Genomic DNA, 25166 nt, shown 5'->3' on the forward strand with positions numbered 1-25166 from the left:
ATCGATCAGCTCCCTCCTGCACACCTCCCACTGGGGATGTGCCCGCAACCCAGGTACATGCCCTTGACCGGAATCGAACCTGGGACCTTTCAGTCTGCAGGCCGACACTCTATCCACTGAGCCAAACCGGTTTCGGCATACATGGACTCCTTTACAGACTTTAAAAGACAATCATACTAGTATTATCCATTTCTAGAGTTTTTATTTACTTTTTGGGATAAAAAATCAAAGCAATTGTCTGCTAAATAATGCATGTTGGTTATTAACAGAAAGCAAAAACAATGGAATGTGCTACTGTGCAAAATCATATTACTAATAAATGACATGTAGAACCATAGTTTTTTGACAGCAAACATATGTAGAAGAAATTTTTCATTAATTATCTGTAATGTTAACTTAATGGATATTCTTTAAATTGAAACTATAGGTTAGTAACTGACCCTTATTCTATTAAATAATTGTATTTTTTATCTTCATGACATACTGTTTTAACTATGAAATAAAAGTGTTTTAAAGTAAAACTAGATTATCATATAATGAAAACTAAGACACAGATTAATGTAGTCTCAGTCCAGAATCCATGCACGTGACCTTTGTATCTAAGTTTGTCAGCCATGTAGGGAAAAGTCAAAAATGAATAAAATAGTTGATGAATGAGTCAAAATATTAGTTTTAAATCATTTGTTAAGTATTCATATAAATTAATCCAACAGGTATACTAATTAAATACTGAAGGTTCAGTATTAAGGTCAGGTATTAAAGACATAAGTTAGAAAATAAAATAAATTCTAGATGAAAGATAAGTTAATCATGCAAGAGAAATTCTCATGCTACTAAATTAATGTGAGAGGAAGCTATTTCAGGTGCTCTGCCTCTGTTTTATTTTCACTTTCATATATTTCCATAACATTAAGTTAATCTAATAGTGATAAAATTTTTTTAGTTTTAACTTTAGCAGAAAGATTGCAATAAAAGAGCAAAATGATATTGTGAAATCAAGTTAAAGGAGTAACATTGGTACCTAAAATCTCAAAGATTAACCAAACCTACCCTTTCTGCTTCAATCTTTATTCTCCCATGAATCTATAAAGAAAAGAAACTAGAAAGACTTAGAAAACAAACATCATTGCTCTAAGAATCTTGTTACTCTCATTTAGTCCAACTTTTAAGAAGTCATGTGATGACTAGTGATGTTGGTAGTATCATTATCTTGTGTAGTTGCCGGGAGCCGGTCCATCCTTGCTGTTTCAAGGGACCTGGCATATATGGCATACGGTTCTAAATATGTTTGCTCACCTTCTTGGCGCTGTGTTTTAACCAAGGTCACCTCTCCGAGAAAGGTTGAATCCCCAGGTAGGGATTTTCCCCTGAAGTTAGGGAGGGAATAAAACCCCTCAACTAAGTGCCAGGCGGGTAATTAATCCCTTTAACTACGAACAATCATGCTTAAACTACATAATCTTTTCTCCCTGGAATGGAGATAAGAAACGCCCTAACCTTTGTAATAAAGATTGATAGGATTGAATCAACTGGTATAAATACAGTTGTAATAAGACAGAAAGACACAGAACTCATGAGACAGAATTCAGAAGACAGAACCTACACGGAGCCTGGAGACAGAAGAACTTCGCTGGAGAGAACATGGCAATAGATCCTGGACTGAACCTGACTGCGGAAATTGGCAGGAGAGCCTGACTGGAACCTGGACACTGAACCTGACTGGAGTACCTGGCCACAGAATCTGGCTGGAGATCCGAAGCAGAACCTCTCTGGAGATCCAGACCAGAACTTGGCTGGAGATCCTGGCTGGAGATCCTGGCTAGGCTGCTGATCAACTGAACGCTGTCTCCGTGTCATTCCTTCTTCGCCGACTCCGTCTACACCTTTGGGGACCCCTGGACCCGCTGGGGTTGGACCCCGGCATGTAGTGATAACAAAGGTCCTAGCTCTGTTGTGTGATCTATCGTCTCTATCCTGAGTTAATCCACCAAAACTGAAAAAGAATTAAGTAAGATGTAGTGAAAATACGACATCTAAATTCCTCTATTAGGAAATAAAATGGAAGAAATCACCTTTCCCAGAACTCTCTAGAACAGAAAATACTGAGTTGCACACTTTAATAGGAAATAAATAACTTTAATCATCAATCATTTCATCAAAAGAAACGTATCTGAACTGGGGAAAAATTAAGATCTTTTTAGATGACTGATAAATATAAAAAATGTTAAGGTTTTCCAGTAATAATAATACTTGCTCTGAGAATGTATTCAATAGTTTTTTTCTTAAAAAAAAACTACAGAAATATTATATTCACTTTAATTATATTGTATTATTGTATTGCTATTTATTTATGACTTTTATAATCATTATAGAGAGCAATTTTTCTGAAATCATAATTTCGTATCAACATTATTGATGATTATACAAGTTATGTTATTTACCATTTGAAATTACAATCACAACCACCTATGAGTGAATATATTACTGAAATGATCCTTACTCATCCTTTCAAATTCAGTATCTAAGAACCACATACATAGATAACTTATGTATTTTTCACAAATGACATCAGATATTATTATGATTCCAATATAGAACTTTTAGATAGTCATATCTGGGAATAGTTGGGCTCTATTTAAATTAAAAGAGCAAATTATGGAAATTTCAAATCAGTATCTATAAACAATCATTAAGAATATTTTTGGAACAATTCAAGCACAAAATTATTTTTGCTTTGAACTGCTGAGAATAAAAGCAATAATGAATCTATTCTAGGATACATGAAATATAATAAGTTTGGAATTTATTTTATTAAAATTTAAACAAATATTTGCTTATTACTATTTGAATAAAAAGCCACTTATTATCTTTTATTCTGAGAAATTACAAATTAGCTTTTGATTTGTTTTGTTTTACTCATAAGTATCATGACTCTAATGACCCTAAGTATGGTGAGAAAATATTGTATTTATAAATATTAAGGATTATTGAAAAAGAACAGAGAGCTACACCACCTTTTCTCAAGCAAATTGAAAATGTCTTCCCTCATGATTATACAGTATATCATTTTCCTCTATTTATAGGAACCAAATACCAAAATACATGAGAGAGAATAAGGCATATTATTTTATGTAAAATAACATTCACCTGTCTGTACAATAAGATTTGGAAAATTATGGAACAGTGAAAATAGAAAGGTACTATTATTTACTTACCTAAATCCACAGTATGGTATTTTTCTTAATAAAAGCTGTAACATTCTTTTCAATGTACTTTATTATGACTATTATTATTATTACTATAAGAAGTCTGTTATTTTGCAACTCTAATAACATATATGGTGGGCACAGGATATTGCTTTTAGCAACTTGAAAATGCTTTTAGCACAGTTATCCATGTAAAACTCCTAATGGCCCATAAATGGTGGCTAATAAATTATATTTGGACCCAAGAAAATTATACCTTGACTCTTTAAAATGTGGTTATTATGATTTCCAGTAGTTAAAATTATAATAGAGAATTATTTATACTAACTGACATAGAAATACTGTTTTTATAAAATGTCTTTCTTTTTTATTGAAGTACATATGTTCATGAGAATTTAAAAGAACTATCTAATAAAAACAAGTGACATCTGTTTCTCTTTCTAGATCTAAAAACTTGTTCTACCTGGAATTGCTCAAATTCTGCCTATTTTATAAGGTATCTTACAAATGTAACTACTCAACACAGTTTGCAACTTTATATTTACATGAAAAATAAAATATATTTATTTTGAAGACTCCATGGAATCCAGCTCCTTGGAAGTAGGTAATATTAGTTGGAAATCATCATTCATTAAAAGTCACAGAAAGAGGTATTACCTTTAGCAAAGGGGTTATTTCAAAGTATCAGGAACATTGGGGATAGTAAAATTCCAGTGCCAGTATTTCATTTTAGATATTGGGTTACTCTAAATTCTCCTTGTAAACAGAGCCAGCACTATGGAAAGTGGAGATACAGGAGCACTGGGAAAGCCATACCAGCAAGACACAGGAGCCTAGTGCCTGCCCAGAATGGAAGTTTAACCAGAGCAACTAAATCCCTTTTGTATGGCTCCCCTCACTGGCAGACTAACTGGAATCAAATAACTAGTAACAGTAAAATACTTTAGGGAGAGGAAAGGAAATGGGTCTGAGTGAGATCTACTCTGAGGGTGATGCAACATTGAAAAACACCCCCTGGAACACCCATAATTGATATGTTAAAGACTCTGGTAGGAAAAGATGGAGAAACTGTAAGATAAGACAGGCAATTTCATCAGAGAGATGGAAAATAAAGTGTCAGAGGGAGTCAATTATAAACGCTGGAAAAGAAAAATATCCTAACAGAGATGAAGAATGTTCCTGATGGCCTCATTAGGAAATCCATCACAGCCCAGGAAATACTTTGGTTAACTAGAGATAAAACAGCAGAGATTAATCAAACTGAAACAGGAGAAGCAAGAAGAAAAAAAAAAAAGCACTGAATTGCTTTCGGGCACTGTCATATGTTCTAACATATGTATAAATGGAATTTCATCAAGAGAAGTGAACAAGAAGTAACATTGAGAGAAATAATGGACAAGGCTCTTTCAAAATCAATGATTCTCAATCACACATTTAAGAAACTCAGAGAATACCAAGTAGAAAAAAACAACCGAACAAATCACAATTCATTAAAAAAAAATAGCACCTAGGCATATCTTATTCATGCTGGGAGGTGGTGGGGGACGATGATATAAAGAGCAGCTTGAAGACAAAGAAAAAGGTATATTCCCTACCAAGGAGCTAAAATAGTATTCACAGATTCCTCATCAAATTGCATGCAGATTAGAAAACAGTAAAACTATAACTTTAAAGTGCTGAAAGATAAAATAGAAAATTATATTTTCTTATGTTTCATTTCTGCCAAGAAAATTGGCTAAAGCACAAATCAGAGCAATGTATTATATACAGGGTGGTGCCAAGATAGGTTTACAGTTGTTTGTTTGGAAAATAAATAAATACTACAAGAATAAACTCCGTGTTTTGTGCACTCACAACTGTAAATCTACTTTTGCCCCACTCTGAATTTGTAGTTTACGTAAAAATAATGTGGCAAAAACAGAACAAATACTGGGAGAGAACAATTGATAATAGGCTGTTGTCATGCCCTTAGGCTACATGCAATGTGGTAAAATGCCATTTGGAGGTAGACTCTTATTACTTAGTTATGTATTGTAACTTTAAGATATCACTAAAATTATTTCACTGGAGGCCTAAATACTAAATGGGGTATGAAAAAATGTTATGCATACAATAATTTAAAATTGCATTTTAAAACCTTAAAACAGATCATGCATGAAGAGTAGTTTTAAACAGGCACTACTTCATGGAATTTTTCAAGGAAAATCAAATCACTAAGGGCAAAAGAAAGAAAGGTTATCTACCCCTAGAGTATGAACGGCTGAAATAAAAAGGTATTTTGGTTCTTTCCCATATTTTAATAAATCCTTGTCTATAAAGAGTGACACCTTTTAATTCTTATGTGAAACGTGGAAAAATGAGGTTAGCAAAAATTCCACTGAATTATGTTGGTAAAATTTCCACACTATTGTTAATTCCGTGTATCCATAGAGTGTAAGAGAAGCTGGTGAGGTGAGCAGGGATTAGTCTGATATATCTGTGGAAACATGTAGAAGTGCTTTAGCCTCATGTTATTTCTTGATGCTCTTTAGGCCAGCCTGTGACCAGAAATTATTTTCAGCTTTGTAGTCCTTGTTGTTCCATGAAATCATACCTACAATAGCACATATGGGCAAAGTTACTATTAGTTACAAATATGAGTTCTAGTGACACCCCAAATTGCACTCCCCAGTTCTTTTCAAGACTTTTGTCTTTGGGTTTCTTGTATGCTATTTCTTTGCTCCTTACTGTCCCTTTTACTCTCTTTTTCTTTTTCTCCCATATATACAAAAACCACACATACACACACTCACCTTGCTTTTAATGCAATGTGCCAGGTAATTAGGTTTGTCCTATTCATTAAATTAAGTTATATTAAACAATGAGTGATTCTGTAAGCCATGATATAGAAAGATATATAGGGTATATACAACATAAAAAAGTCTACAAAAACTGGACGTTTTTGTAAAGAACATGTTTTCATATGTATACCCTTTGGTATTTCAATAAATAAATTAATATTTGGATGAGAAGTCTGGATGGAAATTAGCATGTGCCCATTACCCTTCTACATAAAAATATGTACACATTTGCACTGTAAACCACAGTGCCATTAGACAAAGGAGCTCTTTGTCATTTTAAAACTATCCCTTTTAATGTTCATTATAATGAGAAGAATTCTACCGTGCAGCTTTAATCTTTAATACTGTGGTCACTGTATCAACAGCTATCGCCAGGAACTACCTCTGTTTATCTCTACGGATGCTTCTTACCTTAAAATGGGGTTCTACAAACTATAGACTATGACCGGCTGCCTGTTTTTATAAAGAAAGTTTAATTGGAACACAATTTTTATGTACACATTATTTGTCTGATCTAAGATCGGGAAGATTTGATTAATTGAAACATATGCCCTATTTCCCTCCTGACTAAAATATTCACCATGTGGCCTTTAGGAAAAAGTTTACTGACCAAGAAATAGAACCAGAGGCATGGATACATGGAACGCACTGATAGCTGTCAGAGTGGATGTGGGGGGGCGGGGGGGATAAAAGAAGGTGAAGGGATTAGCCCAAGAATATGTATGTAGACAACAGTGTACTAATGGCCAACGGGAAGGGGGAATTGGGGCTGGGTAGAGATGGGCAATGGGTTGGAAAGTGGGGACACCTCTAATAGTATCAACCATGAAAATCAAGTTTAAAAATCCTATATAATAAAAGCCTAATATGCTAAGTGTCCGACTGTTCGACCAGTCACTATGACATGCACTGATCACCAGGGGGCAGATGCTCCAACCAGTAGGTTAACCTGCTGCTGGGGTCCGGCCGATCAGGACTGGGTGAGATGGGCCAGACATACCCTGGAGCCCTCCCGCAGCCTCTCCCCGGCCCTGATCATGCACCGGTGGGGTCCCTCGGCCTGGCCTGCGGGAATGGGGCCAAAACTGGCTCTCTGACATCCCCCGAGGGGTCTTGGATTGCGTGAGGCACAGGCCAGGCCGAGGGACCCCACCGGTGCATGAATCTGTGCACCGGGCCTCTAGTTAGAATAATGAAAAAAAAATTACATCAACCTGTTCTTTCAGGTCTAATTTTCCTTTTCTACCTTGTGAATGTTAATAGTCAGATATATGTTTTTAACTTACATATCACCATGTCCTTTTTATCTCCCACTGGAGTGTCTGAGCAATGGAGCACTGTGGTTTGAAAAGCAGCCTCCGCCCTAGCTGGTTTGGCATGGTAGATGGAGTGTTAGCCTGCGGACCAAAGGGCCCAGGGTTTGATTCCATTAGACAGCACATGCTTTCTTTGTAAAATTACATATACATTTCACAATTATTCATATTTCATCTCTTTAAAATATGCATGTTTCTCATCATGCTTAAATGGTGAGGAAGGTCCTAGATGAAAAGAAGGAAAGGCGGATACTAGACATCATCCCGTCCTTCATAGCACAGAGCCTAATTTTCCCATCAAACGTTTCTAAATGTTTTTATTCATTTTGAACCTCAGTGTCTTAAACAGTTTTTACTAATTTTTTCTCAATAAATACATTTTCTTCTTTTAAAATTTGTAATTAATTTATTTTTTATTTCAATCTTAGCTAATAATTTATTATTCTTATCATCACTCATGGAGAATCTCTTGAGATTTACTATGTCAAGCAGTAAGAAAAAGTAATGGTGGTCTGCATCCATTCACCTCAGTAATAATGCCCTATCATGACCTAGTAGAGAATCTATAAGGAAGTTAGTTTAGTTGAATTGTTTTTAAGTCAATAGTGCTGAATCACAGAGCATATCTACTAAAATAGTGAAGGAGAAAATTTCAAATTATTTTTTAAACATGTATAAAGAATCAACATATGTTTTTCTGGCCAAATCAGAGAAAATGAAAATTTATATTTTTGAGCTATGGAGTCATGCAACATTTTATCTGTTTATTTTCAATTCTAATGCTTTCAACAGAAGTGTTCTTTGTATGTATGTACTTTTAAATTTTGCATTAAAGTGAAGAAAGGATTTATTACTACAGAAAAAGTCTATATTTTTTTCAATCATAGAATATGTAGCCATATTTCAAAACACATTATGTCTTTTTTTCAAACATATAGATCATCATTTTTGTCCCAAAGAAAAGCCAACTTGGTCAACAATTCTATCTCATTTCATGTTTATTTGGTCCTAGGGAAAAAAAGTAAATACTTCCATAACAACTAAATATAGCTTAAAATGACTTTTCTAATTTCCTTTGGAATGTGAAGAAAAATAATCTTCATCAACAAAGACTGTCCTAGCAAGTAGAAATATTGCTTACTTGGTAAAATTCTATGAAATATTGCTACCTTCCTACTGTGAGCATCAATATTTAATTTTTCTCATATGTTTTTGTTATAAGTGTCCAAGAAACATAATACATCAAGATACAGAACTTTAGAGACTTAAATAGCAAAAGATACAGAACTTTTGCTTTCATTTCCAAATACATTGATATCAGTTTTGCTTTGCAATTTGTCTCATCAATTGCAAAGGTAGATAACTAAAGACAAAAGTTTAATTCATATACACTTAAACAAGAGCAGATTATATTAAACAGTTTCACATTTGTCCCAAATATTAAACACTTTTTATCATAAATACTTTTGGAACACTGGACAAAAATGAAATTGACATACAGATAAGTGGATTATTTCTAGCTATATAAGACCTATTTAATATGTTTATTAATCTCTAATGAATCCATATTAGCAGATTTAAAATATCACCATATTTAAAGATAGATAAATGAAATACAAGAATTCATGTGGCATACAAAGATTTAGCAATACCTCTAGCACCTAAAGATGTACAGAATATACCATACTGGTTTTTCTGACTGTTTAAATTAGCTAATCATTAGAAACCACAAGCTGTGCCGGGGTCCAACCCCAGCAGGTCCAGGGGTCCCCAAAGGTGTGGACGGAGTCGGCGAAGAAGGAATGACACGGAGACAGTGTTCAGTTGATCAGCAGCCTAGCCAGGATCTACAGCCAGGATCTCCAGCCATGTTCTGGTCTGGATCTCCAGAGAGGTTCTGCTCAGGTTCTCCAGGCAGGTTCGGTCACCATGTTCTAGTCAGGTTCTCTTGCCATGTTCTATAGCCAGGTTCAGTCCAGGATCTTTTGCCATGTTCTCTCCAGTGAAGTTCTTCTGTCTCCAGGCTCCGTGTAGGTTCTGTCTTCTGAATTCTCTTCTAAGCTCTGTCTCTTGCTGTCTTCTTACATCTGTATTTATACCAGTTGATTCAATCCTATCAATCTCTATTACAAAGGTTAGGGCATTTCTTATCTCCATTCCAGGGAGTAAAGATTATGTAGCTTAAGCATGATTGTTCATAGTTAAAGTGATTAATTACCCGCCTGGCACTTAGTTGAGGGGTTTTATTCCCTCCCTAACTTCAGGGGAAAATCCCTACCTGGGGAAACCACCTTTCTCAGAGAGGAGACCTTGGTCAAAACACACAGTGCCAAGAAGGCGAGCAAACATATTAAGAACCGTATGCCATATATGCCAGGTCCCTTGAAACAGCAAGCATGGACCGGCTCCTGGCAAAGCTGGTCATTAAAAAACAACAAAAAAACAGAAAACCCTAGCTAATTTTGCTTAGTGGATAGAGCTTCGGCCTGTGGACGAAAGGGTCCCAGGTTCCAATCTCTAACACAGGCTCCTATCTGGCCCCAGCCCTGGTCGGGGTGCATGCAGGAGGCAACCATTCAATGTGTTTCTCTCACATCGATATGATGTTTCTCTCAATTTTTCCATCTCTCTTCCACTCTCTCTAAAATCAATGGAAAAATATCCTCCAGTGGTTAGAAAAACAAACAAAAAAACACCAAAAAACAAAAAAAACAAAAACCACCACATGCTAGTCAACAAAAACCATTTTGCATAGAATACATCAGTCTTGATCGCTGGTGTTGTTTGCTTGTGATTTTCTCATTTCTTTTTGGATTTTAAAACACAATTATTTATGAAGCAGTTATACTTATTTTATAAGCATTACTTCAGAACAATAAAATAGTGTTAGAGATGAAATGAGTTGATAGAGATAGAAAGAAGTAAAATGCTTTTTTTTTTTTTCCTTTCTTACTCTGTTTTAGATTAGTTGAGAAAATTTTATTTCTTGTGTTCTTCTACCTTAGGTCTTTATTTATACTGTTTATTTTATAGTGTTTGTGGCTATCAGAAAAATATATGTAACCTTGACTCATTGAAATCAACAGTAAATTAGTTATTTGCCACTTACAAAACAATATAAAACTCTTATAACCATGCACCTGGTTTATCCTTTGTGTAATAAAATATAACATGCTATAACTTTTGCTGTCTAGTCCATATTGTTTTATTTTAAGCAGCTATTTGTTTCTTCCACCAATTTTTATATCTTATTGGAGTTTCAGATTCCATGTGAGATCATTTATTTCAGACTGAAGAATATAATTTAGTACTTCTTATAAAATGAGGGCATGAGTGGGGGTTGGGGGGTAATGTGGGGATAAGGACACATATGTAATAACTTAATCGATAAAGAAGTTTAAAAAACAATTGGAACAAAAAAAATGCTGGTAGGTAATGAGTTCATTTTTTGAATGTCTAAAAATAACTTTATTTTCTTTTTAGTTTTAAAGAATATTTTCACTGTTTTTAAAATTTTGGATTGACATTTTATTTTTAATTTTAGCACTTTAACTGTCATCCTATTGTCTCTGGTTTGAATAATTTCTCTTTCAGAATTCTCAGTCTGGTAGTTACTCTTAAAAACATGTACCTTTCTATCTGGCTATATTGGAGGTTTTGTTTCTTTGTAATTTTTGTTTGTTTGAATAAGTTTGTCTATGATGTACCTAGATGTAATTTTATCCTGCATCCCTTTCTTAAATATCTAGCTTGATATTTTTCATCAATGTTAGGAAATTCTTTGTCATCATCTCTTCAAATATTATTTCCATTTCACTCTTTATCTGATCCATTAGGAGCTAACATTGCCATACGTCATGGACTTCTGCTTGTGTGTGCCATGTGGCTCTTACACTCTGTTTTGTTTGATATAGATAGAGAAGTATAGATATCCTTTGTATTTCAGGTTGTTTCAATTGACATCTTCCTTCTACTAATCATATCTTCCTTTAGGTTCAGTCTACTGTTAACTCTAATATTTTTTTGGTTATAATTCCATGAATTGTGACAAATTGTAACCACTATCACAAACAGGATATAGAATATTTTTATCAGCCCCAAAAGTCCCATTGTGCCCTTTGGTAGAACACCCATCCTCCTAGTTTTTAGAATCCACTTACCTACCTGCTCTTCTTACCTATAATAGGTTGTTATTACAATGGAACCTTACTGTTTGCATCTTTTTCAGTCTGACTTTTTTTACTTAGAATTATTCCTTAGGATATCATCCATGTTCTTGCCTTTGTTGAGATTATTGAAGAATACTAATATGAGGTCATAGAAAATAGACACTGATAGCAATATCCATGTTGTCATAAGTCTTCACACACAAGTGGTTGTGAAAATGGATGATGTCTTATTTTATAACTTGTATAAGTATTTAGAAATTATTCTATTTAAAATTTATTTTGTGTTTAAAAACAAAAAAAAATCATTTAGGTGCTAGAAAAATGCCTTTCTAGCATTATTTCTCAACTTTCCTCAAATGCAGAAGGAGTTGGAAATTGTCCTAGGTTTAATGCATGTGTGGTCCAGCTATTGCCTTTTAAATAAGCAATTCCTAAATAAAGTCAAGGAAACAATTTGTATTTCAGTAGAGACTTCATTAAAGATCATGAGCTTTTAACTGAGTTGGACATCTATCCCCCTTCTGTGAAGTTTCTGCCTCCTGAGACTGCCAGGTATATGGAAAAGTTATATACAGCCATGATCATTACACGCCTATTCAGATACAACAGCGTTAGATAAAAATAAACAGACAAATAAAAAAGATAAAGAATATAATCTGAAGAATATATTTTATTGTGCAATGAAGACAAACATCTGTGAATTAGATGAATACTAAGCATAGAACAGAATTTGAGCTAGTGTTGTGCCAATTCTGTAGACGTAGCAGTTGTAGATCTAAGAAGAGATTTCCACCAATAGAGGAAACGGATGGAGAGAAGGAAAAAGAGGAAATCACATTTGGTTGTTCAAAAAACACAGCTGGGGAAAAAATCACATAAAATATGAAAAGAAGTAAGACATGTGACTTCGGAAATACAACTGCAGAGAAAAGCAGGACATGAATAACAACAAGTCAAGGCATCCACTGGTAAAAAAGATCTATCAACAATAAAAGGCCAACAAGGATTTGGACTTTATTTGTATTATGTTTCTCCTTAACTGAGTCCAGGTAAACTAGTGCTCAATATATTGTTCCTTTATTAGTTTTGTATAGAAGATATTTTATAACAACGAGTTATTATTTTGTCTTGGTAGATAGAAAAGTATGCTGAACATGCAGAGAAAAGACATGAGTGTTGAAATAAATAAATTTTAATAATTACCCTTGTAGAGGAATATGATAAAATAAGAAATTCTTTGAAATCCTCAATGTACTATATATAAACAATTGAAATAAAAAATGAAATATATGATAGTTAAAAAGTGACAGAAAACTAATATGAGTGGATAGACAAGATTAAAACAATATATTCAATGATAATACATAAAATGGAAGGTGAAAGTAGACAAATTAATTATTGTTAAAGAGAAGTAAAAATTAAAGTAATGAAAATTTAAAAACCACAATGAAATAAGTATTGTGAAAAATCTAACTTAGTCAATCATAGAAAAACATTGATAGCTATCATGAGAAGCAGAGTAATAGCATTAAGACACAGTTCATGCTAACAAAGAAACATTATTAGCATGCAAAGAAAAGAGAGAAGAAATAGAAAATTGCATATTCATATAGACAGATATGCCTATGTAGAGTTATAAATATGTACTTTTAGATACAGATAGATATATACATATGGGTGCATAAATATATTTCTAACTGATAAAATTGGGAGAAAAGGCTACCTTAGAACATATACTATCTGTATTTTGGAAGAATTAAAGTATTTATATAGTATTTAATATGTAACCTAAATTGGCAATAGAGTATGATGTGTGTGTGGGTGGTTGTATGTATGTGTATATATATTTTTTATTGCTACCAAAGAAAGTCATCATATGGAAAAAAGATCTGCTTGGTGACAACTATGAGTAACATGTACTCATGAGAAAGCAAGAAAACAGAAAGATAAATAATATCTTTGGAAATAGTATGTATGGATAAATAACATATTTAAAAGGCCATTGCATTTGATGTATAAGTAACTGCAACAAACCCTCAAAAAAAGATAAGAACGTGATGAGACTGGATGAAGATCTTTGTACTAGGGGATTTCTGGTTAACTCTGAACTCCGCACTCAGCCAGTTCCACTCTCTCCTCTGAGCTCTCTTATCCTTTGCTTTCTGACTGTAGCCAATATGGATAGGAGGTGTCAGGAGGAGACTAGGGTTGGGGGAATTATTCTTCTAACTCCTTTCCTTAGGGTCATCCGGGGATAGCCCTCACACTGTTACTAGTCTTCAGGTTCTGCACTATCCCTTGTGGTTTCCCCACATATTACCTATAGTTTTGTGAAGTTCCCCTTTATTAAATTACCTTTAAATTTCCACCGGGGGCACATATTCTGCTTTTTTCAAGGAAACTAATAAGGATTAATTGACAAATGAAGAAAACCATGAAAAATAAAAGTTTAATCTAACTAATAATAACATAGTCAGACATAGCAAATTAAAGTAATTTTTAAGAATTATTTCACTTTAAAAATTGTTATGCTAGCCAGTGGTGCTGATAAAGCAGGCAACCCATCTGCTGGTAGGTACATAAATTATCATAAGTTCTTCTCTAGCGTATTTTTTGGCAGTACTTATTAAAATATGTAAATATATGCTAAACATTGACCCAGAAAATCTACATTTAATACATAATGTTAATTTTATTAGAGCAGCTAGATAACCACAAGGACATTTATTATATCTATTATTCAATTATAAATGTTTAAAAAGTTTTAACATATTTATCCCAATGTTAAGTTGGAAATAACCTAAGAGTGGGTGGTTAAATATGTTTGCTTTATTTATATAATACTATGCAGTAAAAAAAATTGTAAGAAATATTGATTAGCATGTGAATATATAAGAAACTGTTGCAATGTGAAAAATTAGATTACAAAATACCTCATAAATATAGGTATAGTATGACAAGATTTGTCCAATGAGCATGCAAATAGTATGGGAATGAAGACTAAAAGACTTTTAAAAAGTTGAAAAATAATAATGTTTGCAAATTGTGAATGGGTAATTTTCCCTCTCATTGAACTTTCTGTCTATTTTCTTCCTATGTTTCCAGCATTGAGCATATGCTTACTAGCAGCTTTAAAAATACTTCATAAATACTCATACCTTTAAATAGAGAATCTTAAGGATTAATCAGAAAGAAATCATGAAGATGCAATATTCATTGCATCACTTTTTATATAGGAATCAACATTTGGAAGTAAAAGTATTCACAACAAGGTTTTATTAAATACTGCATGAATATTTGTAAAATGGAACACATGATAACATTTTATATTTAAACTAGTAGCCCTGTGCACAAATCCGTGTGCCAGTAGGTCACTGCTGCCCTCCTGTAGCTCTCTGCCCGCTGCCCTGCCCTTCTTTAGCTCTCCCCGCCCCCCTCCCCCTCCCTCTTCCTCCCTCCCCCCCTCATAGCTTGCTGCCCTGCCCACTCCTGTAGCTCTCCACACGCCACTTATACTTCACTGGCCTACCCTCCTGCTGATCTGTGATCTGGTTGTGATGCACTTGGTCGTTATTCCTTAGGGAGTAATGGCTAATTAGCATATCCCTCTCTTATTATATAGAATTAGTTATATGAATTGCATAAATTCATTTTACAATATTGTATTTGATCATTTAAGAGTCAGGTTGATTTACAAATGAAAGTAAGAGGCTATGAAATAGCAGAATGTAGGACAATACTTAAATAAAGATTACAAAGTCAACAGATAATTTTTATTTTGTCTAACCTGTATGCTAAGCTTTTTATAATCAACAAACATTTATTGTTAAATGAAAATGCTATAGAATTTTGCTAGATGCAGGAAGCACTCAGAGTCTATAGGAAATCAAAGAAACAAGTATGAGAGGACTTAGAAGACAAACTAGGGCTAGAAATCTAAGGCTGGCATGAAACTAATCTTAAAGCCATTGGAAAAATGCTGAAAACAGCAGAGACAAATTAGAAAAAAATATATACAGATGCAAGCATTAAAAAAATTATGCATACAATGATTTAATTTTATTTGATAGCAGGAAATCCAGGTGTGAATCAGGTGATTTGAAAGACAAGAGTTAAATCGAATTATGTGAAATTGACACATATTTATGAATAATCAGTTGAACAGAAATAATTTAATATTCAATTTTTATCAGCAACCTAGGGGAGTTTGTTATCATTTAAAAATCTGACTTTCAATATAACATCTTAAAAATATTTATTTCAGTCTGTGGATTACAGATGCATGTAATATAATTTTATACCTAAGTTACATGAATGATTCAGATAATAGTAAGTAGTCATTCAACACATAACTAAACAAATTATTTAATTAATTAATATACCAGATACTGCTAATATTTTCAGTTTACTTGGACTGTGTTTAAATAGTTGTAGCTTTTGCTCCAAAATAGTGAGATTATATCAAAACATTTTCTTATAGTTCAGAGAATTTAAAAATATTTACACATATTATAGGATGTCTAAATTTACTTCAAGTTCTTAGGCTTTTGTGAAAACCTTAAGGTGATCATATGAAAAATTAATAATATGTACCATTTTCAACCTTATTTTAAGAAAGTACCGTAAGTTCAATTAATATTCCATTTCACAGCATCTCAAAATTTCTGTTAGTGAAGAATTTATAACATTATTTAGATATTAAAATAACTGGTGAAGCTTCCAAAGTGACCAAACTTGTAATGCCTGGCCTCCCCTTGGATTTCTTTCTATGATTAATATTAATAACTAGACAATTATGACAATAGCAAAGGCATGAGACTCTACTAAACTTTGAAATATAACTCAAAGTGCAAATATTCTTTTCAATATCACAGATGATACATTTCTAACCCTAACCGCATTTGGCTCAAATCACAAGGGATTCAGTAGTATTAATGTCACAAGAGTTTCTTGATAAAGAATTTTCCATGTAGATGTTGATTGATAGCCATAAACTCATTCAAAGCCCAGGGAAAAGATGAGTGATGTCAAGCAGTTGGCAACTATGCAGATCAATCAAAGTAATACCTCATTGCTCCAGAGACAATGACAGGAACTCTTGTTGAATCTGACAGGTTCACTGACATAAGTTCTAATAAGACCACATTTCAGTGCAGTCACATTAGGCTGCAAACTGAACTGCTCCCTGCTCGTAGTCCTTGAGGAGGAGCCCTGATTCATGCCATCGGATGCTGCACAGACAGGCAATGAGTAGTTACAGCTTAAATGGGATGGAGTAGACATGGTTTATTCCCTCCATAATCTTCTTTAAATTGCATTTGTCCAAAACATCCCACCATTTCAAGCAAATAAAAACAGAGTCCAAAATATTTTTTTTTTTGCACTTGGATGGATTCTACAAGGGAAATAAAGGATGTACATATAATTTCCCTGTCTTCATGGGGATTGGGGAAATATATAGACAACAGTTCTCTTTTACTCACTTCATAGTCTTGGCCTCTGTTCCCACAGTCTAACTGAGGAAGCAAGATACTTACAATACATCAAACAGCTGGACACAATTTATATGCTCAAATGAAGAATGTTGACAGTAAGGATTTTATAGAATAAACTAGAGGCCCAGTGCATGAAATTTGTACGCAGGGGCTGGTCCCCTCAGCCCAGCCTGCACCCTCTTCAATCTGGGACATCCTCTCACAGTCCTGGACCCCTGGCTCCTAATTGCTAACCTGTTTGCCTGCCTGGTCTCCCCTAGCTGCTCTCCCCTCCCCCGCTGGCCTGATCACCCTTCACTGCCTCGGCATTCTGGCCTGATCACCCTCAACTGCCCCTCCTTACAGGCCTGGTCGCTCCTCACTGCCCCTCCTGCCAGCCTAATTGCCCCAACTGCCTCCCCCCTGCTGGCCTGGTTGCCTCCAAGTGCACTCCTCCCGTTGGCCTGGTTGCCCCCAATTGTCCCCCAAGCTGGCCTGGTCGCCCCACACAGCCTGCTTGCTCAGTCATTTGGTCATCCCTCACTAACCTCCCTGCCTGCCTGGTTATAGGCAGCCATCTTGTGAGGGTGTGATGGTTAATTTGCATACTACCTCTTTATTATATAGGATATTCCAATGTATATTTTGTAAGAAAGTTTGACTTTGAGTTAAGACATAATTGATGAGATGGTTGGAAGAATAATAAGGGAGGATTTCAAGTAGCAGGAAGTGAAAAAATCATAAATATATGGAAAGGCATTGAATAGTACGTGTTCCAAGAGATAACTCCTCTAAAAGGAGTTGTTTGTAGCTTTTACTGTCAAAAATTTGGAGAGATAGTGTTTAGTGATAAAAAAAAAAAAAAAAAAAACATCGAAGACATAAAAATGCAAGCAGAAAATTGAGACCTAACAATGTCTCATTAAAATTAATGAATATTTTAAACTGTAGCATTATCACAATAGGAAATTCTGAATTTTAGGGAGGATTCATCATTTAGCATGAAATTCAAAAGCTCATGAAGTTCAAGTGATCATTGGAAAGTCAGTGTACCAATCTGATTCTGAATGAGTGTGAAGTTGTAGGCCAGTGGTTCTCAGCCGTCTGGCCCTTTAAATACAGTTCCTCATGTTGTGACCCAACCATAAAATTATTTTTGTTGCTACTTCATAACTGTAATGTTGCTACTCTTATGAATCATAATATAAATATCTGATATGCAAGATGGTCTTAGGCAACCCCTATGGAAGGGTCATTCAACCGCCAAAGGGGTCTCGACCCACAGGTTGAGAACCGCTGCTGTAGGCTAACACAGTATCAATAAGACTAGACAGGAAGAAACAGGCATAAATGACATTTCAGAAGATAAGTATGATGTGATGTTTCATTTTCAGTAGGAATAGAGAATGATATGTAAAGATTAAAAAGTCTACCATCTTAAGGTCCACTGTTTATTTGCATATTCTCCCTATGGTTAAAAAAATAGCAAATTGGAAATATATAACGGCGCACCAGATTTAGATGGTCTGGTTGGCATGTCTGAAAAGGTACCTAATTCAAATGAGTAAAGCAGAAGGATCATTTAATAACATGTTCTAGGTGTAGCGTCCCAGCCAAGTACATATCTCTCCTGATGAAAGTGAAAAAAGAAAGAAAATTACATTTCCAATTTCACCAATGGGCCCACCCAATTAATAAGCTTTATTTGAAGAGTTTGGTCATGTAGCAAGCTTACGTACCTCAGTCTCTTGGAGTTCTATGGATGGACTTAGAAAACCCAATATGCTAAGAGCTAGAAGATGTTGTCTTAATGCCCATCCAGTCCAGGGACTTTGTAACAATTGGTTAGTCTTAACGAGGTGGGATGGACAACCAACTATGGAGAACTCTGCTGACTCTTGTTATCCAGTCCTCTTCACAGTATGAAGAGTTTAAACTTACAGTGCATTAACCAAAATAAACTATTTCCTTAATAATACATACATGTAAGGCTGACTTACAAAGATGCAATGAGCTGGAAAACAGGCTCTAACAATGTGCACTAGAATATTTAAAGGAGAGATATATTTAGCATGAAAAAAAAGGACAGGGTTATCAGATGCAAAGTCTGCATTTCACATTTATAAATATCCAAAGGAAAAGTTCCTCTTCGGTAGACTTAAGAGAGGATCTACTTAGCAAGAATATATTTTCACTCTGAAGGTGGAGGTATTTTGCACTGTAGGCAGTCACATGCCATTGGAATGTATACGTTAGAAATAAATTTCCCACCTTCTAAGTCCATAGTTAGCAAGCTTCTTATTAAAATTTAACTTTTAAAATAGATTTCCTAGCATTGAAGTAATGCTAATAATTCAACTTTCCCCCATTCTCGTAACTTTTGCAGTGATCATTACAAGGAAAAAAAAAACAAAATTCTGTCTTTGAAATCAGACTTTGTGAGTTTTGGTCACAGGAGCCAACTCTTCCAAGGTTGGCCCTCTCTGAGTGCTGCCATAGCTAGGAAATTGACCCTTAGACCCATGGAGTGGCTTCATTTAAATAATGCCCCACAAGTTTTTCCCCAGCCTTTTAGCAAGCTTTCATCAAGTAAAAGCAATCCTATTTCATTATTCCTTCAACTGGAAATGCCTCTATCTTTCAGACAGCGAGTATTTGGAAATAGCTCTGAAGCCTCTAGCACAGTGGTTCTCAACCTTGGCTGCACATTAGAATCACCTGGGAATCTTTTTAAAATCCTGATTTCTGGGCCTCATCCTCCAGAAATTCTGTTTCTTTGTTATTAATGTTGTGGCCCCACCCCATAACAAAGAACCACTGTGCAGCCAAGGTTGAGAACCACTTCTCTAGCATGTTGTGACAGCCAAATGAACTATCTTCTGTCCTGTGTTTTGTTGTTGTTTGTTTGTTTTGTTTTTACAGAAGTTGTCATTTACTCCTACAGGAAAAGTTGACACTGAAACATAATGATTCGAGTTTCATTTAAAGATATAAGTTTGCCTGAGCTTTTTCAAAGAAAGTTTTCAAGAATTACTGAAGGTATTTTTTTCATTGACTGGCTTATTTCACTTAGCATAATGCTCTCCAGAACATTATAACCTGATAAACAAGAATGGATACAGAGGCAAACAAGCATCGAACAGACTGTCAAACTACAGTGGGAAGGCTGGGGAGTGTTGGGGTGGGGGGAGTAAGAGATCAATGAAAGGACTTATATGCATGCATATAAATATTAGCATAACCAATGGATGCCAGACACTGGGGGGGTGGGGGACATGTGCCAGGGAGTAGGGGAGGCCAGGGGAAGGTCAATGGGGAAAAAAAGGAGACATATGTACAGTGGGGCCTTGACTTATGAGTTTAATTCGTTCTGTGACAGAGCTCGTAACTCAAATTACTCGTATGTCAAATCAAAAAGTGAATGAGTGACACACGTGATGCTGGGCTGATGTTGTGGCATTCACTGTGACGTTTGCTGCGCCAACTAGCGGTGGGGTATCTGAAGCTGGCTCATAACCCAAATTTTAGCTCGCAACTCAAAGCAAAAAATTGGCTGAGAGACAGCTCGTATCTTGAAAAACTCGTTAATCAGGACACTCGTAAGTCAAGGCCCCACTGAACTACTATTTGTAATACTTTAAACAATAAAATAAAATTAAAAAAAGAGAATCACTGAAGATGCTTCAGTTTCAAGGGGAGTCGTGGAGGGAAGAGAACTCTTGAGCGAAAAAGGAAAAAGGAGGGCACCCTAGTCCTCCCTGACTCCTTCAATCTCAGTGGATAGAGGTGACATGCTTTTCTCCTAATTTGCATAAACAACTCGGCATGTGAAAGAATACGAGTCTTAATTTAGATGTAATTTTAAGTGGATTTGTGGTACAACCTCAGTTCATTTTTAAATTTTTACTCGCATTCTACTCCATCGTGCCATTATGAAGATATTATCGGCTGAGAGACAGAAGCACTTGGGAGTTTGTGAAAGAACAAATAAGTGTATTGAAACCTTAATTAAAATAGTTATCACTGACACTGATGATCAAAGAAGAACATTTCCAGATAAGTCTGAGGAGTTTCCTCAAAATCATTTCTATGTACAAATGGTTATACACCTTCACTTCTTCAGAGAATAACCTTAGGCTAGATAGTGTCTGTACCTTGCATACCATGTTTTATCTTAACCCAGACTCATCTTCTTCTCCTACAAACTAGTCTTTAATTAATTTTTATTGCCTAGTAAATGAGAGTACATGGATAAAAGTTAGATATTTTTGTACAAAAATTCTTGTTTAACTCAGCTTTATCTCTCCTAGAAATAAACTGCAGAAGCTATTTTTTGTACCTGCCTGCCCTCAATGTTACATCCCTCCCCTCATCCAATTTTCTTTAATTTCTCTTTTTCAAGTACCAGCATTTTACAATCAACTTTATCAACATTGCCTGGTTTAACATCCTAGCTCTTAAATGTCAGGGCTTGTAAACCTTGCTTGCAGAAGACCTAGCTCAATAAAGCTGTATTGGTGTTTAATAAATGGTACATGACAATAATAAAAATTCAAAGGGCAATTTTCCCCACCACAATGACATCTGCACTTTGCCGGCAAGAGAGCAGAGTGAACTGCACCTTAACATTAATGTTCTTTTACATGTGGCCCTTGTTTGTTCTGGAATAATAGTATTGCTGATTATGATATCATCCTTTCAATGTCAGTAAGAATAGCAGAATAGACTTACAAATGTCCAATTAATTATTCAGCAATGAAATGCAAGATTTTTGCTTTGCCTGTAGGTTGCAGGATGTTTACTGGCTTGATACTCAGCACCAGAGAGGCTGTTTGCTAGCATTGATCATGGCCTGTGAGTGGCTATTTGCAAGGGGAGGGACAAAGAGGACTACACAGAGAGATCATTAAGTGTCGTTCTGAAAACATCTGTCATGTATGAAGCAACTTTAATGAGAAAAGTGTTCTATAGTGACCTCAGTGCTTATCAAAACCTAATTTTATCCCTAACCGGTTTGGCTCAGTAGATAGAGCATCGGCCTGCAGACTGAAGGGCCCCAGGTTTGATACTGGTCAAGGGCATGTACCTTGGTTGTGGGCACATCCCCAGTAGGAGGTGTTCAGGAGGCAGCTGATTGATGTTTTTAACTCTCTATTCCTCTCCCTTCCTCTCTGTAAAAAAAAAAAATCAATAAAATATATTTAAAAAAAAAACACCTAATTTTATTCATGCAATATTTTGGGGGGAAAATATAGTGAGCAGAGAACAAGTTTCTCAAATAGCTCATCTAATTAGGAGAGTGAAATTTATATTTTAAATCAGAAGAGGGGGAGGAAACAGAACAAAAACACCTCATTATTTTACTTGAAAAAAATTGTTGTCATGTTGAATAGGAGTAATATTGCTTGGGCATATCAGCCCAGGATCATTTGGTAATTCAAATGGAAATAACAATATTAAAATGCCTCTAATTATATTTTTCTGACCATTACTGCCCATGTTTCCTTTTTTCCACCCTCAATTCCCTTGACTGTACTCTTTGGCAGCATCAAATCCCTAGAAATACATGATTTGTACTGTTGATTTTTGTACGTAACTATATTGACTATCCCTCATTCTGGATGGTCTTCTCCTTTATCATTTTCCCTACATCTATCTTCTTCTGAATCTGCTTTGACTGTTCTTCCTTTCCCCATGCCAAAATGCAGATGTGCCCGAAAGTCGTGTCTTTGAGACATTTATTTTCTTTCCCTCCTCCCTCCACCAGTGGTTTAAGCAGCTTATTAATTTAACTATCCTAAATTGATGATATCCAAATCAGCCTATTTTATTTTCCACCCAAGAGGGACAAAAATGCAGATGTTTCTGTGAGGCTGACCTGCTGAGGGTCACTGCTGATGATCAGGGTGTGTCTTTGAGAGATTGGAAATTCATCTTTAAGTTTTCTTTCTCAGTGATACATAGGTAGTCCAAAAGAATTTGAAACTCTCTAGACAGAACACATATCAATGACAGATGACATAATTTTTTTTAATCTCACCCGAGGATATTTTTCCATTGATTTTAGAGAAAGTGTAAGACAGAGGAAAAGAGAGAAATATCGATGTGAGAGAAACACAACAATTGGTTGCCTCCTGCACGTACCTTGATCAGTGCTCAGGCTGGGAAGAGACTGCAACCAAGGTAGATACCCTTGACCAGAATCAAACCAGGGACTCTTCAGTTGGCCGGCCGATACTCTATCCATTGAGCCAAACCTACTAGGGCCTAATGGCATAATTTTTTAAAGGTTATGGCCCTTTGTATACAGAATAATAGTTTTTATTAGATATTAGTTCTATAAGAAATTACTTAATGTGAACACTTAATTTTTTTAAATATTGTGTTTGAAATCAATTAAAATTAAATATAAAATAGATATGTATTTTTTAAAAGTGAATTGTGTTTTGTTTTATGCCTTTTAAGAGACTCTTCTTTAAAATCAAATAACTTTCCAAGAATTTGCTTCAATGTTGACACAATGGATCAAATTTTCCTAGCCATTTTGACTTGTGTATCAGTCATCACTTTTTTTAATTCTCATTTCTGGATACTTTAAAAATATTGTTTAAAATTTATTTTTTAACATTGCTGTGTTTTAAAAATATTGTTTAAGTATTTATTTTTTGACATTGCTGCGAGATGTGTATTCTGGATCTTCTTTTGATGTCTCCTTTAATCAATATTTTGTTTTTAACCATTGTGTCTGTCATAATAAGCTAGATTATACTATAGAACTAAAACTGAAATGTTTCATAGTTAAAAATGTCTATTCTTTGTTGTGTTAGTCTAGCATCTCTGATTTAATTTCTTTAATAGCTTGCCATATCTTTCCTAAATTCTTGCATTTTATTTTTGTATTACTTAACATATTCAATAGCAGTTAGTATTGTTTTGTCCTTATTTTTTCTAATAACATCTATTAAAGAAAGTTGTTTATTCAAGAAAAATAGATAGACTTTGATAAGAACGAGGTTTTTAGCATTGTAACTTAAATTACGCCCATGTCTAGATTCTACGATAGCCTTGAAAACCTGCAGTCTCACAACCTCAGTAACTGAAAAAAAAAAAAAAAGAAAAGAAAAAAGAAAAAAAGACAGAAAAGAAAGGGAAAGGAAAAAGAACAGAAGCCATGTGGAGCTTTTCAAAATGCCCCAGTCAAATAGTTTTGTCACTACTTGGCCTGTCTGGAAGTCATATAATGACTGAATTTTTTAATTCTGCTGAGGTTGAATATTTTTCTAAACTATTCCTTTTTTTCTATCATAATGACATCATCCTCTCATTGAAAACTTTTCAAAAGATCCTAACTGATTCTGTCATAATAAGTGTATTTAATCTACCATCTGTTAATAAGGCAGGCCTGTCCACAACACAGGAACCAGAACTATGGGGTTTTTCACCTTTTGTAGCTTTGGCTGTGGCTGAGGCTGACTGTTTAATAGGCCTGTGTATTGTCAATGTTCAAGAGATGCCACTGGAGTCACCAACACAATTGCAAGTTCAACAGTTTCTTATTTGAAGAAAGACAAGCACGGATTTTTTGTTAAAAACCCAAACTGAATCTATTGCCACCTTCTACCACTCTTTTTTCTAGAATGATTTCTATTAATGATTTTTTTATTTAATTACTAGAGTCCCAGTGCATAAAATGTATGCACCAGGGAGTCCTCCTCAGCCCAGATTGCGAGAGGGCACAGGCCAGGCCGAGAAACCCCACTGGCGCACAGTCAGGGCCGTGGAGGTACGCGGAAGGTTGGCCAGCCCGGGGGGGGGGGGGGGACCTCAGGAGGGCTCCAGAGTGTATCTGGCTCATCTCTCTCAGTCCCAATCTGCTGGACCCTAGCAGCAAGCTAACCTACCGGTTGAAGCGTCTGCCCCCTGGTGGTCAGTGCATGTCATAGCAAGCAGTTGAGCGGCCTTAGCAAATTATTAGCATACTAGGGGCCCGGTGCACGAAATTCGTGCACTGGGTGTGTGTCGGGGGGGAATGTCCCTCAGCCCAGCCTGCCCCCTCTCACATACTGGGAGCCCTCAGGCGTTGACCCCCATCACCCTCCAATCGCAGGATCGGCCCCTTGCCCAGGCCTGATGCCTCGGCCAGAGGCGTAGACCCCCATCA

The sequence above is a fragment of the Myotis daubentonii genome, chromosome 3, assembly GCF_963259705.1.
Source record: "Myotis daubentonii chromosome 3, mMyoDau2.1, whole genome shotgun sequence".
Classification (NCBI taxonomy): domain Eukaryota; kingdom Metazoa; phylum Chordata; class Mammalia; order Chiroptera; family Vespertilionidae; genus Myotis; species Myotis daubentonii.